The sequence below is a fragment of the Papaver somniferum genome, chromosome 9, assembly GCF_003573695.1.
Source record: "Papaver somniferum cultivar HN1 chromosome 9, ASM357369v1, whole genome shotgun sequence".
Classification (NCBI taxonomy): Eukaryota; Viridiplantae; Streptophyta; class Magnoliopsida; order Ranunculales; family Papaveraceae; genus Papaver; species Papaver somniferum.
Window position 1 is genome coordinate 94,500,208 of NC_039366.1, and position 16,186 is coordinate 94,516,393.

Sequence of the window (16,186 nt, forward strand, 5' to 3'; positions counted from 1 at the left end):
GGTTACAATAGAAATATAAGAATGTTGCGACTTTCTCTTGTTACCCACAAAGAACCTGAAGACATATAGGCAACAAAGAAGACATTATCCTTTAATTTGAGGTTAGTAGCAACATACTTGTCTTGTTCCATTTCTATCTCATGTTCTTTCGAGCCAGTATTAATTAAAAACATAACATACGAAGTAAAGTTTGTTTACTTATATCTAGTATTTGGGACTTGGTCATTATACTATGATAAAAATATCAAGGAATGCTATACTAGTTGTTTTTACAACTTAAGTATATGGACTTACGACGAAAGAAAACAAAAACAAAGAGCATCGTAATTGAATCAGTAACAAACTTTCTATCAAAAGTAAAACACAAATCATAGGTATAAATTAAAAAACCCAAGTAGTTTCAAATAAAATCCCGAGAAAAAGAAAACTTTAGAAGATCTTCAGGTAAACCATCATGAAATCCCAAATCCAACAGTTCCAGTATTCCCATTAAATAAAGTTGTACAAATATACCCCTACGGTTTTGTAACTCAAACTCACACAATATATGTGGTTTTGCTTGTGCATAAGTAAGATAAGTATCAAAAAATAATCAGATTTGGTTTTTAAAAAAAATGAAACACAATCATGAAGATTACTGGGTTTTATTGAATAATATATCAAGTGGAACATTGATAAATTAACAAAAGACTTGCAAAATATCAGACTCGAGCATTAAACAATTAGATACAAATAATATTGCATGTGTGCGTATGCTAAACTACAAATAATACTTAAAACATATGATGTGATTTTCTGAAAATACCAATATAATAACCGCAATCGCACGGTGTCTAACCAGTAGACAGAGGCAAGTACGGGTCGAACCCATAGGGAGCGGTGAAAATATTGTAATCAATATCTGTAATAAACTAACAAGAAATGATGTTTTTGAATTTTTGAAAGAATAATAAATAAAAATAAGCCAAAGTAACAAAATGAATCCAATGGGAAGGACGGTAACCAGGGTTTAATGTATCCACCACTATTTCTGTCCAGTTACTGAAATGAAACATAACTCATGAATAATTATTTATCGTCTGTTCTATCGACATCACCTATTATATGTATTAGAGTCGCAAATATCGTTGGGACACCGTAACCATAGCACATCAAAAGAGTAAATCTAAGCATGCACCATCAAATTGCGTTAGCGAGAAAATTATACGAAACTAAATACAGGTTCACAAATAATACCTGGCTATTCTAAGCATACCCCATCAAAAGATTTAACCCCATATGGAATATCAAATAAGTAGACACATATATTTGCAATCCTATTAATTATGCGCAAAGGTTACTGTATTGCACAGAACCGGTGAAGCAACAACGAAATTCATCGTTTAATCAATAAATAAAATCATGGAATTAATTTAATCAAATCATAATAGCCTCAAAACCATATGTATATCAAATCAAAGTGGTCTAATTCTCAAAGTGGTTTCAACTATCAAACCCTAGTTACATGAATCTAGCAAGATATGGCTTTCTCAAAAACCATAAAAATAATAAAGAAAATCATAAGCTCAGCAAACCGAAATCGACGATGGAACTTGAAAACCCTTATTTTTCTGTAAATGGCGTATGTCGTCGCGCCTCCAAAACTGGCTGCCGTCGACCTCCCCAAAAGAACTCCAAACCGGCCTCTCTTCTTTTCTGTGTTCTGTTAGTTTTATTCCTGAGTGTTGCGTAGAAGTTCACTTTGGGCCTAGCAAGACATAGCCCAGTCCGAAAAATAGAACCCATTTTCCAAATTATTAGCGAACTCCAACAGCAAACGCTACTTTCTATTCCCCTCAAGTCTTCTGAATCACGATCATCTTTGGCCGAGCTCACTAGCACCCTCCTTTATAACACACTCGAGCCAACACCAGCAAACCCAAGCTGCCCGACCATCTCAACTTCTACCTCCGAAAGCAACAGTATTACCCCAAAACAGTCAAACACTCCTCGGACCAGAATTCACATCGAAGGTTCGCATATATAGTCACCACGATCAACACCAATTTCAGTCCATCTACAACACCTCTCCATCCATCCATTCTCTTCCCCAAATCCGGCTGCATAATTTAACCAACAACGCTAGCTACCCCAGTCGTTTCCAGACATGAGATATTGGACGAAACCATCTAAAACTCGAGCCACTGCATTAACTTCTTCCTTCCCCATTCGCATCAAAGCTTCCTTTACAGTCGAAACTAATTTATTTCATTTCATCGTTGCTGCACTAATCGACATCTCCACTTCCTTATTTAAACTAACGCCAACACCTACTGCTAAGCTCAATCATTCCAACTCCAAAGTTTTGCCATAAACTCGTAGAATCATCACCTACAACCAATCTCCATTGCCGCACTACCACCAGTTCTATTTTGGGACCATCTAGTAGCTTCCTCCGTTAACCAGCAGAATCATCCAAATTCAGGCCATAGCACGTCGTCGCCCACTAGCCGATATCTATTCTCTGTCCGGATAAACCCGTTTCTGTCGGATGACATGAACACCACCGGCTGCTGCTTGGAGAAATTCGGATCCCCTCATGAATAGATTAGCCTCCATCTTGAGAAATGAGAATTTCTCTTCTTTGGGAAAGCATGATTCGTGTCATAAACCACAGATGCAAAAGTGGTCATGAAATGGACACGTCTCGCTCGTTGTTCCTTAAGCACATAAACAAAAGTTCACAGCACCACTTATAGACAATATGGCTCGGACATTTTCACTTGCTTTGTTCAGTGCCGAGAAACAATGGTGCATTTTGTGGCAAACGCCATTTAAGCATCAACTTAGGCGTTTACTTATCGGATGATATAATTTCACTTGTATTTTCTGCAAAGCATTAAAATAGTGTCATTAGTCAAAATATCGAACCCTACCTAATATAAATATGAGTATAAAATGAAACACTTAGGGCTTATCAACACATTATTAACAACTCATTATATTTGTACTTTATAATCAATTCACATGATAACATACAACCAATTATAAACAACTTTAACTAATATTATCCATTTCCAAGTACCCTTGTCACAAGCCCCATCATAAACAGTTCTTTCAAACGCATTGTAATATTATTAACAACGGACATAACATATAAACAAGATTTTTATATCTATTACTAACTAATTTGAACTTTTGTGTCCACAGGTTTTCAATGACAAAAATCATATTGATGTCATTTACTTGGTTTTGTGCAATATACACATACATAACAGAGAAACATGTTTTTCTTTTTTTTTTTTCCCCTGTTGGTTTTAATTATTCCAAATTCAATAGATTGGCGCATACACAACACTTCATCTAAACAATATTCACAGGCCTGGAATAATTATAACATTATCGGTTTAGTTTATTATAGTCATTTTTGTTATTTACATTGTTTATTCGTCCTTTGGATATTTTACAATTTTTTGGGTGAAGATTAACACATAAGTGGCCTTAATAAAAAGAAATTCTTATAAAGTTATAAATTAATTAAAAAAAATTCTTGATTAATAAATCCAACGACAGGTGGAGTTCACTTTAACTATCTTAAAGGATAACAATAAATCAAAGGATGAGAAGTTTTCTAAAACTCTTTGGCCGCCATTTTCAGTTGGTTATATGTCTATATACAGTTAGTACTTAGACTGAGAGCCAGCAGAGTACTCTTGCAATACTTAGATAGAAATGTAAATTAGTTTTAGATTAAGTATTTTTGAGTTCATTCAGTTGCTAGATCTTCTTATTTTCCAAGTTTTCTTAACTTTTCAATCTATTTTTATCATTTAATTCCAAATATTTGTACTTTTGTCCCAGAAAAGTTCCATTGTTACATAATCGGCGGATCTTGTATCGTTGAAATGCTCTATAACTTGCACGTCTTTTTTTCCCTGAAGATTTGATTGATTTTGCTTTGAGTTCATGTGGGGAAAAATAAACCTTCTATCTCTCTCTTTCTTTGTTTATGTTGTAGATCTCTAACCAAAAAAAAAAAATCGAATAATTTCAAGTGGAGTACTAATTGTAGATGAAAGGAAATTAAAATTTGATACTGATAGAATGGTAGATGAATTTATTGATATGTATTTAAAACTTTTTAGAATATTAGCGGGTAAAGTATTTTATATACAGAAACTTCATAATTTTTTTTGTCTTATACTCTGTTTGTATTGTACATTTCTAATATTTTCAGGTGTGGCAGTTGAAATGACGAGGATACCCAAGTACATCACAATCTTTTCAATATCAACGCATAAGTCCGATACCAAGTGTGATCGTCTTTTGAAAAGTCGAGAAAATACAACAACAAGGTATACACTTGATAATAGTTACGGTATAAAACCCTTATACTATAGGATCACTATCAAGTACCTTGGATTAACATACTAGTGTATTTACTTTTAATTATAGTTAAAAAATTATAATTGCGGAAAGTAAAAGTAAATCACACAACAAGATTTTATTAATGAGGAAAATGCAGATGTAGAAAAACCCTGGGACCTAGTCCAGTTTTGAATATTCTCAGAACTAAGTTGTTATACAAAGAACAAAGCCAAATTCGAATAGTTGAGACCAAGTAATCTACCCCTAGTTACTTAGTTCCCTCGGTATCCCTGCGCCTACAACCTCATGGCCAATGCATGTGAATCCCAAGACAGAAACCACTATCTTGAGTTACTTTACCGATGTAAAGACTTAAGCACTCAACTCCTTTTGATCGTCTTCCAAACAGTAAAGAAACAAAGTTGTTTGGTAATCACTCTATTAATATTTAAATAAAGATATGTTGAGTATTGACAAAGGATATTCCATTTAACAAGTAAACTCCTTTGTCAGGTAAGATCAATCAAGATCCAAAATAATCAGATATAGGTTCACAAGCTATCAGATTCAGATATTGAAGAGTACCACCAAATGATAGTTGCCGATCTACACGACTACTTGATCAAATCTACCAAAGATAAATAACATCTTAGTAGGATCCCATCCGATCAAGGTGTGTGCATAAAAATCACAATATGCGAACCAATAATTTTTTTTTTTGTCTTCAAACCTTTAATTGTAATTGCACACAAAATTTGATTCACTTATGATCGATCATACACCGCACGGAGTATGTTAACAATGGATGATCACAAGTTGTCTTCAGATCAAGAAGCAGTTCTGAAGATCCTGTCAATCCTTCGATCTAGTTTGAGTGACCCTATGCCAGAAGAGAAGGTTCTCAAGAATAATCAAACTAGGTGCAATAGAAGGTTCAACAACCGTTAGTAGCTTGAATCTTGAATCAGGTTTCATCTAACAGTGAATATTGATTGCTTTGTTCCAAAGTTATCAAACCCTGATTTGAAGACTATATAATGGAGAACTCTAGCAACTGGGAAACCTAATACCCACACCTCCCGTGTGATACTAGTTGCAACTAGAGTCGATTCTCCTTTAACCTAAGTTTTTCCTAAAACCATTATAGGTTACCGACTTAAAGACTTCATTGGAATTCTGAAGCCAGACCCAACTATTTTCTCTGTAGTTGTGTGTTCTGATCTTACTTGTTCTATCATATTGAGTAGTATCTTCTCTATGATTTGCTCGAGATTTATCTCTGATAGGTAAGATATAAAAAGTAATCACAAAGATCTTTGTCTCATTCTTTGTGATTCCACAATAACTTGTTCTACTACCATATAGTTAAGTTATTGTGAGGTGATTGATATTTCTAGGCTGTTCTTCGGGAATATAAGACCGGGTTATCAATTGGTTCCTGTTCACCTTGATTTATCACAATATGGAACAAACTTCGTAGGTATGTCTGAGGGAGATAGATTTATCTATCAAAATAGACTTTTCTGTGGGAGACAAATTTGTTGATCAAGTCCTCGACTTTGGGTCGTAGCAACTCTTAGTTGTGGGTGAGATCATCTAAGGGAATCAAGTGTGTAGAGTCATGCTGGGATTCAGAGGCGTAAGGAATGCAACAATACCTTAATCAGTCCGAGATTGGTTAGGGCTCAACTACATTCCAATCTGAAGTTAACTTGTAGTAGGATAGAGTCTGTAGCGGCTTAATACAGTGTGGTGTTCAAATCTGGACTAGGTCCCGGGGTTTTTCTGCATTTTCGGTTTCCTTGTTAAAAAAAATATCTGGTGTCTGTGTTATTTCTTTTCCGCGTTATATTTGTTTATATAATTGAAATATCACAGGTTGTGCGTAGTTCAATCAATTGGTAAATCTAACCTTTGGTTGTTGATTGAAATTGATTGACACTTGAACATTGGTCTTTGGTACCATTCAAGTTGTTTCTCATAATAACCATGTGTTTGCAAACTAGGTACGCAAACAACAGCTCTGGACCTTGGTATGTCCACCCGTTCGCATACCTGGTACGTGGCCAGCCGTCCCGGACCCAACTCAGGTGAAACCGTTCGCATACTAGGTACGCAAACAAAGTTCCTGGACCTTTACAGACAAAAATGTTCTCATACTAGGTATGCAAACAAAGTTCCCGGACCTGAATCATAACAGAACAGTTCGCATATTATGTATGCATACCGTGTAGTATCCAGAAATGGTTAATTGTTCTAAACTCCAATTTCAATCATTGAAACATCCTTAGAAGACGATAGTAACTGTCTCACACAAACTATTAGCTTCAAGTAATTTCCAAGTGATCGAATGATCAATACGAAACTTTTCAAGTCGACATCAAATGATTGTCTCACACAAATCATGTAAGATGTTTCAAGGAAATTTCCATCTTTTGACTTAATATTTAGTTTCCAACAAATAAATTGTTTCCAACTAAACTCGTCAAGAATAATGATGAACATAGTTAAAGAAAAAATATTTCAACTCGTATTTCGAGAAATAGAGAAGCGAGATAAACTCAGCTCGAAATATCAAATGTGTATAATGTAAAAGTCTATATAGCTATATGACTTAGTCTCATTAGGATATAGAATAAAATAAACTTCTGAGTGATGGATAAGTTTTAATCTCCACATACCTTTTGTTGATGAAGTTCCTCCAAGGTCTCCTCAGTAGATCTTCATCTTCAATCGATGAACGTCGTGAAGTATAAAGCTCAACTACACATTTTATCTTAATCCGAGACATAACTATAAGTATATTAGAATCAAGACTATAGTTTGATCAACTACACTTGACAAACAAGCTTGAGATAGCAACGCTTGCGAGTTCGACTGAGCAATGCTCTAACAGAGCATACGAAAAATAAGTTAAGAGAATGTTATGTAATGTAATATCTGTATCTTTTAGTTCGTGTATTCTCTATATGTAATGGAGTTTTGTCACTCAAATTGACAAAGGGGGAGATTGTTAGATCATTGCTCGGTTGAACCCACTAAGCCTTGGTATGTTTAGGTTGGTAACCATACTTTAGTATCAAATATCATAAGTCACTTGTTAGATTACTAGTACAAATATTAGTCTGAATACCTGAAGATTCGATCGACAACGACAATAACTGAAAACGTGGGGGTGCCAAATATGGTCACGCAGAAATCTCCAAAAAAACTCTGCTATCAAATATTTAAAAGAAATTATTGCAGCTAAGGGCATGTGGGATAACATCCTACACGAAGTACTATGGGCTTACAGGTCGACCAAAAGAATATTTATACTTGGATCTCCCTTTTCCCTAGCCTTTGGTATGGAAGCAGTACTCCCTACTGAACTAAAAAATTTCATATGCGCGAACTCTAGTAGTGGATTCGAATCTGAATGATGAGCTAATCTTCAAAATCTTGGAGGAAATTAACCTCAAAAGAGAAAGAGCCTTAACTCAGATTTGAAAGCACTAAAGGTACATGAGAAAAAAACCTGCGGACTGTGAAACCAAGAGAGTTTCAGCCTGGTGACCTTGTACTCAGAGAAATGCTACTTAGAAGCTCATAGTACAGACGCGGAAAGCTTTCAGCAACTTAGGAAGGACCATAGGTAGAGAATCATATAGATTGAAAAACCTTTTTGGGGAGGAACTGGGGTACTATACAATATATCCCATCTCAAAAAGTACTATCGGTAAAACTGTAATTGAACTGCCAAAGTGCAGGAAAATAAAAGGTTTCAAAATTTCTGGTTTGTAATGACTGTCTCTAGCTATTTGAATTGAAAGTGTAAATTTTGCAAGCTTAATCTATCTTTATCTATAACTCGAACTAGTAAATACAATAAGTTTGATGAAGTGATTAAACACCAAAACAATCATAAAATGCTTATAAAGCTCGAATTGACAAAGTCAGAAAATCAAGTGAAGTGATTAAGCATTTACTACAATTATAAAATGCTTATAAAAATCGAATTAAGAAAGTCAGAAATCTGGTGAAGTATCAACACTCATCATAAACGTTCTAAAATCTTTATTCTCGAAATGTTGGTCATTAAGGCGTATCAAGTTGTAGTCATATGGTTAAAGGATTCCAACGACATTGCTAAGTTAAAAAGAGAGTGAAAGACTATATCCTGGTAGAGAGCATGCCAAACATTAAGACCAATAACTAAGGTCCAGACCAGTATCTGACCGACATAGAATAATATCATGGCCAGGTATATTCGGGTATAAGACTCGGTTATCTTTGATATAACGGTGAAGCCCACATCACTAAGAGATTGGGTAAGCTACTCGTAAGACCCACTATCTTAGAGGCGATAAGATAAATAAAAGATAAGCAAACAAAAGTAAGTGACCTCAAATCAAGAGATCGAAAAGAAAATCAAAAGCGGGCTGCAAAGCAGCCAGAACTGGCAAAGCTGATAAAGCAAAAAGGAGTCGTTACAAATAAAATGGTCGAACTGCTAAAACGACCTGAAAATATCTAAGAAATGAAAAGCCAAGAAAAAAAAAGGTGTCAACGTATAAGACAATACAGGTTGAGAAGCGAACTCAAATAAGAGTAATCCAAAGCAAAGTCAAACATCATAGATTGCAAGAGTAAAGATTACCTCCTGTTGGGACAGTAAAACAAAATTCGAGGTCGAAAAATCCAGGAGTCAAACAACATAGACTGAGAGATTACAAGAATTTGGTTTTCAAACAAGTCGATCAACCAAAATAGGAAGAAAAGAGTTTGAATGACCCAAGAATAAAACAACATAGATTGAAAAACTAAAACTAAAAATAATTTTCAAACATGTCGATGAATCAAAATTTAAATATAATATACGGATTCGAATAACTCAAGAGTCGAATAGAATTGACTAAAAATACGAGGAAGGTCAAAAAGACCAAAATACAGCTCGAGATCAAGAATAAAATATCCAAATCGATATTATACTGTCAAATTCAAAAATAATACTAAACTAAAAACAAAACAGGCTAAAGTCTGAAGTAACCACTAAGCCAGTTGTAAGACCCAACAAAGGTCAGAGAAAGTTCAATATCGAGCAAGAGAACTTCCTTCTCAACTTACTCGAAGAATCCAGCTCGAGAATCTAAAATCCAAAGTCAAAGTTAAAGACCATAAGAGAAGTTCGACCTAAATGACTATCCAGGTTGATAAAAATTTTATTGTCAGAAGACAAAGAATAAATAAGACCAAGTAAGAAGCAAAAGTTTTAAAAGACTAAGTCTAATTTCAGGATTGAAAAGTTAGAATCTACAAAAAGATTTTGGAAAAAAATCAACTTAACCCAATAATCTGAGTCAGGTCGAGAGTAAGACATCGAACCCAAATAAAAGAAGCCTAAATCATAGCCAAGTAATAAGTTCAGCCAATCCAAAGTACCAGTTGCAGGTAAAAAGGTAAGGCATACAAGATTAAAGTCATATCACATTTAGATCTAAGAACAAGATCAAACAATCTAGGCTATGATCATCATCTCAGACAGAGAAATATTGATTGAAAAATTAACGTCCAAGCATAATACTCCTTCAAAATTAAAAATTGGAGGAGTAGCAAAAAGAGTGCAATATGTTGATCCAAAATAAATGCATCATAATGAAAAAGAAATTCCATTAAAAAGGGAACTTGATAACAATTGAAATATGTCGTAAAGTAAGAATACAAATTAAGAAACTACTAAGTCTTATGAGGAGGATCACGACTCGACTTCAGTAGCTCCATTACTAAGAAAGACTATCCTGTAAAGTGGTTAAACTACCAACAGGAGGAGATGGAGGTGAAGCTTCGCGATCTAAAGCAAGAGAGAGAAAGTCTCCATTAGAAAAACCATCACAGAGAAGAGCCTCAAATCGTGAAAACTGTTATTCAGCTTTCGAAAACTCCATGCATAACGATCAAACACGAGCTCTAAGAATCTCAGTACCGACCTAACGACCTCTACACTCGGCTTAACAACGCAAAGCTTATCTCGAAACTCTTCAAAGTGATAAGATAACCGCCAGTAATAGCTCATTCACAGGACGGTCTCTTTTTATCCTTGAGGGGAGCTAGATAAAAAAGGCTCAACAAGGGTTGAAGACCCATCTAATATGACCTGAAGATGTCTCGAACAAATAAGGTAGATCGTTAACTTGTCCAAAAACTTCAAAAGGATAATATGAGGTAGAAACCAAGTAAGAAAATCAATAAGATCAATGAATTCTAAAACTTAAGAGAAGGAGGTGGGAAATCATCTATCACTCCCCATCTAATCCTAAAGAAAACTTAGCTTGTACACACTAAAATTTTGAAGAAGCAAGTGACTCAACACCTGCTTCTCGATACATATTAAACAAGAGAATTAGAGCATGAGTTCCACCTATTTGTATCAATAAATTCTGGATAGCAATGGCTTGACCAAAACTGAAAGTCACGGGTAACTTTGGTTATTAAAACAAACAAAGGAAATTCATACGGTACCGTATCTTCTAATCTTATCACCGATCATGAAGAAGAACGAGTTATAATGAATCTTCCCTTCTCTAAAATAAACCTTCTCCCGTTTGAAAAGAAATAAGAAAAACAACATAAATGTTGCAAAGATATATATAAGAAAGAAAATAGAAAAAGAAAAGGGGGATCAAAAAGTTCTTCATCGCCACACTTACTAAAAAGATTGTGAGCTTTAAATCTTGTTGAAGAAATTCCCCCACCGTTTGAAAAGGTAAAAGATAACTCTAATACCTTATGTTAGACCGGTGCTCGGTCGAACTCGCAAGCGTTGTCTCAAGCTTGTTTGTCAAGTTTAGTTGATCAAAACTATAGTATTGATTTCTAGTCTACTTATAACTATGTCTCGGATTAGGATAAAATGTGTAGTTGAGCTTTAGACTTCACGACGTTCATCGGTTGAAGACGAAGATCTACTGAGGAGGCATGGAGGAACTTCATCAACAAAAGGTATGTGGAGATTAAAACTTATCTATCACTCAGAAGTCTATTCTATTCTATCTCCTAATGAGACTAAGTCGTAAGCTATATAGACTTCTATATTATACACATTTGATAATTCGAGCTGAGTTTATCTCGCTTATATATTTCTCGAAATACGAGTTCAAAGATTTTTGCTTTAACTATGTTCATCATTATTCTTGACGAGTTTAGTTGGAAAATATTTATTTGTTGGAAAATAAATATTAAGTTAAAAGATGATCATGTGAAAATTGCCTTGAAACATCTTACATGATTTGTGTGAGACAATCATTTGATGTCGACTTCGAAAGTTTCGTATTGATCATTCGATCACTTGAAAATTACTTGAAGCTAATAGTTTGTGTCAGACAGTTATTGTCATCTTCTAAGGATGTTTCAATGATTTAAATGGGAGTTTAGAACAATTAACCATGTATGGATACAACACGGTATGCATACCTAGTATGCGAACTGTTTTATAGTGATTCAGGTCTGGGAACTTTATTTGTGTACCTAGTATGCGGACGGTTCTACCTGAGTTGGGTCTGGGATTACTGGTCGCTTACATTGTATGCGAACAGATGGACAAGGCCAAGGTTCGGAGCTGTTGTTTGCATACCTGGTTAGCGAACATAGTGGTTAAGTACTAAAATCGGTTAAGTATGTTTCTCATACTCATGAACTAAAACATTTATGAATTAAGGAATGCAAGTTCATGAATTTATTCTTGTATAAGTACTTTGTACGACTACAAATCAATCTGATTTTTTCCCAATTGGTTCATATATATTTCTATGAGATAGTGAAAAATTGAACAACTCTATTTGAAACACAGTTATCTTTCATGATTTATTGATCATCATATTTGATCTAGAAGTGTTATATGAATGTGGTTAAGACAATAATGTTCATATGGCTAACTTCGGTTAACTGTTATTGAGCCAATTCAATATACACGTTGAGGTATGGTTACCCATATCTAAATGAAGGTATATTTCATTTGTGTGTAACAAGCTAAGACTATCTAATGGTGGAGATTAATTGCTTTATTTTTGAGCAGACTTAGCTTGAATCTTAAATCATGATTTCATCCAACGGTGAATATTGAATACTTTGTTACTAAGCTATCTTAACTTTGATTGAAAGCAAACCCTGATTTAAAAGACTATATAAGGGAGAACTCTAGCAACTGGAAAATATAATCCCGGCACTTTCCTGTGTCCTAGTTGCGACTAGAGTCGATTCTGTTAGAGCACTGCTCGGTCGAACTCGCAAGCGTTTCTATATCAAGCTTAGTTTCCAAAACTATAAGTCTTGATTTCTAGTCTACTTATAGGTAAGTCTTGGATTAGGATATAAAGTGTAGTTGAGCTTCATACCTCACGACGTTCATCGATTGAAGACGAAGAACTGCTACGGGGAGCTTGTGGAACTTCATCAACAAAAGGTATGTGGAGACTTGTAGTCATCTATCACTCAAAAGTCTATCTACTCTATCTCCTATTTGAGACAAAATTCGTATAGCTATATAGACTTCGATTATACACATTTGATATTTCAAGCTGAGTTTAACTCGCTTACATATTTCTCGAAATATGTGTTGGTAAGCTTTCGATTTAACCAAGTTCATCTTATATTATTGACGAAAGTCAAAAGATGATCATGTGAAAATCGCCTGGTAACATCTTATATTATTTGTGTGATACTGTCATTTGGTGTAGACTCAGAATGTTTCGTATTGATCATTCGATCACTTGAAAATTGCTTTGAAGATAATAGTTTGTGTGAGACAGCTATTACCGTCTTCTAAGAATGTTTCAATGATTGACATGGGTGTTTGGAACAATTAACCATTAATTGGATATATCATAGTATGCGTACTTATATGCTAACTGTTGCAAGTTATTCCAAGTCTGGGAACCATAGTATGCATACCCATAGGCGTACTGGTTTGTTAGTTGAAGTACGGGAACTTAGTATGCATACCCGTATGCGTATCGGCGTAAGTTCAAGTCCGGGAATTCAATTCAGTTTGGTGGTGTACGATAGTATGCGTACCCATTCGCATATTGGCAAACCCATACCAAGTCTGGATACTTAGGTATGCGTACCCGTTTGCATACTTGAGTGGGTTATATTCTAAAATTGGTTTTCTCATGAACTAATACATTTATAAATTAAGGAATGCAATCTTTTGCAAACCGTGGCTATAATGTTCATGAATTGATTCGAGTGAATCAAAATCAATTTTCCTTCAATTATGTCTTGTATACTTCTATGAGAATATAAATAATTGAACAACTCTATAACTAGTTTTATTTGAGTCATTTGAACTAGTTGTGTTAAAATGAACAAGGTTGATATGAAAGTGTTCATATGGTTAACTTCGGTTAACTATTGTTGAGCCAACAAGGTGTACACGTTTAAGTACGGTTACTCATATCTAAATGAAGTCACTTTTCATTTGTGTGTAACAAGCTAAGTTCGATCTAACGTTGAAAGATATTAGCTTGAGTCTAATAAGGTTTTCATCTAACGGTGAATATTGAATGCTTTGTTACCAAGGTAACATTGACTGCAAACCCTGGTTTGAAGACTATATAAGGGAGAACTCTAGCAACTGGGAAACCTAATCCCCACACCTTCTGTGTGATACTAGTTGCGACTATAGTCGATTCTCCTTTAACCTAGTGTTTGTGGGTGTGATAGGTGTCTAAAACACCTTAATGTTTATCTATTGTTTATGCTTTCTTTGCGAGTTTTTCTTGTAAATTATGTATCTTATGTTTACTTTTGAGTTATACAGGTGTTTTGGAGTCATTTAAGCGAAAGACGTGAAATACATGCTCAATTCGTTGCTCAATTGTATTTGAAGCAGAAAATAAAGAAGGCCACCTCACTTGGCTGCCCTTATCAACTGGGACGGTGCCAATATCCATCTCAGTTTCCTTACACCCAACCATCATTTCAGTTTTACACCCAACCCTGAATTTGATTGCGTTATTTCCCCAAGTTCAGACAGGTTCATATGCAGAAATAGATTATTGTGCTGATGGGCGAATCAGTGAGAAAGATGAGAGGGGTTTTGGAGCTCAGAAATAGACAGAGCTGTAGGTGGAAACATGAAGAAATGGAGGATATTTGAAGCCAGTTTGAGATGGAATGATTATGGGATTGGTTAGATGATGGGTTTGTTGTCGAAATCTAACAGATGAGGTCTTTGATTAGAGAGGGTTAGAAGAGACGAGAATAGAGGATCGATCAGGGTATGAGATTTGTAAGGGTTTGTTCAAGAAGAGAAAAGGGGGTCTGCTTCTGAGATAGAGAACGAGTTTGTGTTTGAATCACTCGAGTTGAGAGAAATCATCTATCAATCATTCTCGTCTGAAATTTAGAGAGAAGTGAAGTAAGTTATGGCGGCACCATTAGATCAGAGAAATCGAGAGCATCGACTGGCAGAGGAAATGGGGATCGAGAAATCAGGAGAAGGAGGTGATTAATGGGTTTGTAATGAATCGAAAGAAGATCGGTTTGCTGGTATCTGAAATTGTCGGAGGGAAGAGCAGCAATTCAACTGCTGAAACTGCAAAATGGGTTTCAAATTGAGTCTCCGGAAGATCTGAAATGATGGGTTTTTGGTTGAATCGAAGAAGAGACGGAGAAGGAATGAATAATTAGTGGTGAACTTAAAGCTGGGTTTGGCTCAGATTGAGAAGAAGCTGGAATTGTTTGAACTGCTACTGAGTTGTTGTTGAGATTGCAGGTGGAATGGCTAGTCTGTGGCTCAATGATGCTGCAGAAAATAGTGGTGATGGACTGATAAAGCAAAGATGGTTAGGGAAGGGTTTGCAAGGAGCTACAACAGTTGGAGTTTGCAGGAAGAATTGTGTTTGTTGCCATGGATTTTACAAGGGTTTGATGGCTTGAGGTATCAGAGATTGAGACTGTTGGTGCTGCCAGTGGGTTTTGATGGAATTCAGGCAAAAATGCAGTTGCAGTTATGCTGCTGGGTGTGGGCTCAAGGAAGTGAATCTGATACAGTTGGAGTCAAGATGAGGGCAGTCGTGGTTGTATGCAAGGGACTGATACTAATGCTTGTTGTTGTGTGGAGTTGAAAAGAGGGAGGTTGCTATGCTGCTGTTGGTTATGGAGGCAGTAAAGAAGCTGAGAAGATGCAAACTGGTGGTGCAGTTGCTGATATGGAATGACAGTGGTCTGGTAATGGTATTGAGGGTGCTTGTGGTGTTGAACCTGACTTACAGGAGGTTGGCTTGAGATGCAGTGTGCAAGTGATGCTGGGGAATGATTTGAAGTCCTGTGGCAGTGAAGGCATGAATATGTAGCAGGTGTTTCAGCTGCGATGCCAAGAAGAAATTGAGATGCTGATGCTGCTGGAAATTACAACTAATGGTTGAGGTGCTGCTGTGTTGAGATTTAGATGGTTGAGCAACAGGGAATGCTGGTGTTAGTTGCAATAGCAGGGTGCAGTTGGAATTACAGGGAAGTTTGGTTGAATGACATTGCAACCAAAACTGCAGAAACTGTGCAGAAACGCAGCAATAATGGCGAGCCAGTGAGCATAGGCAGAGATGCTGGATTTCTGAGATTAGAGCATGAATCATAAAGTTTGAGTCAATCATAAAGGTAGAACGAGTCAGATGCGAAAGTTGACGGCTGGATGTATGAGTTTGGAGTCGCGCTTTTGGGCACATTTCCGTAAAAACAAGGAATTGGCTTAGATGATTTCTTTGAATGTATGGACTGCAGAGAAGCAGAGTTGAGTTGCTGGAAGTATATGATTCCCTTGTGACAGTTTCAGATATATCAGGCGGCCAGAGCAAATTTCCCG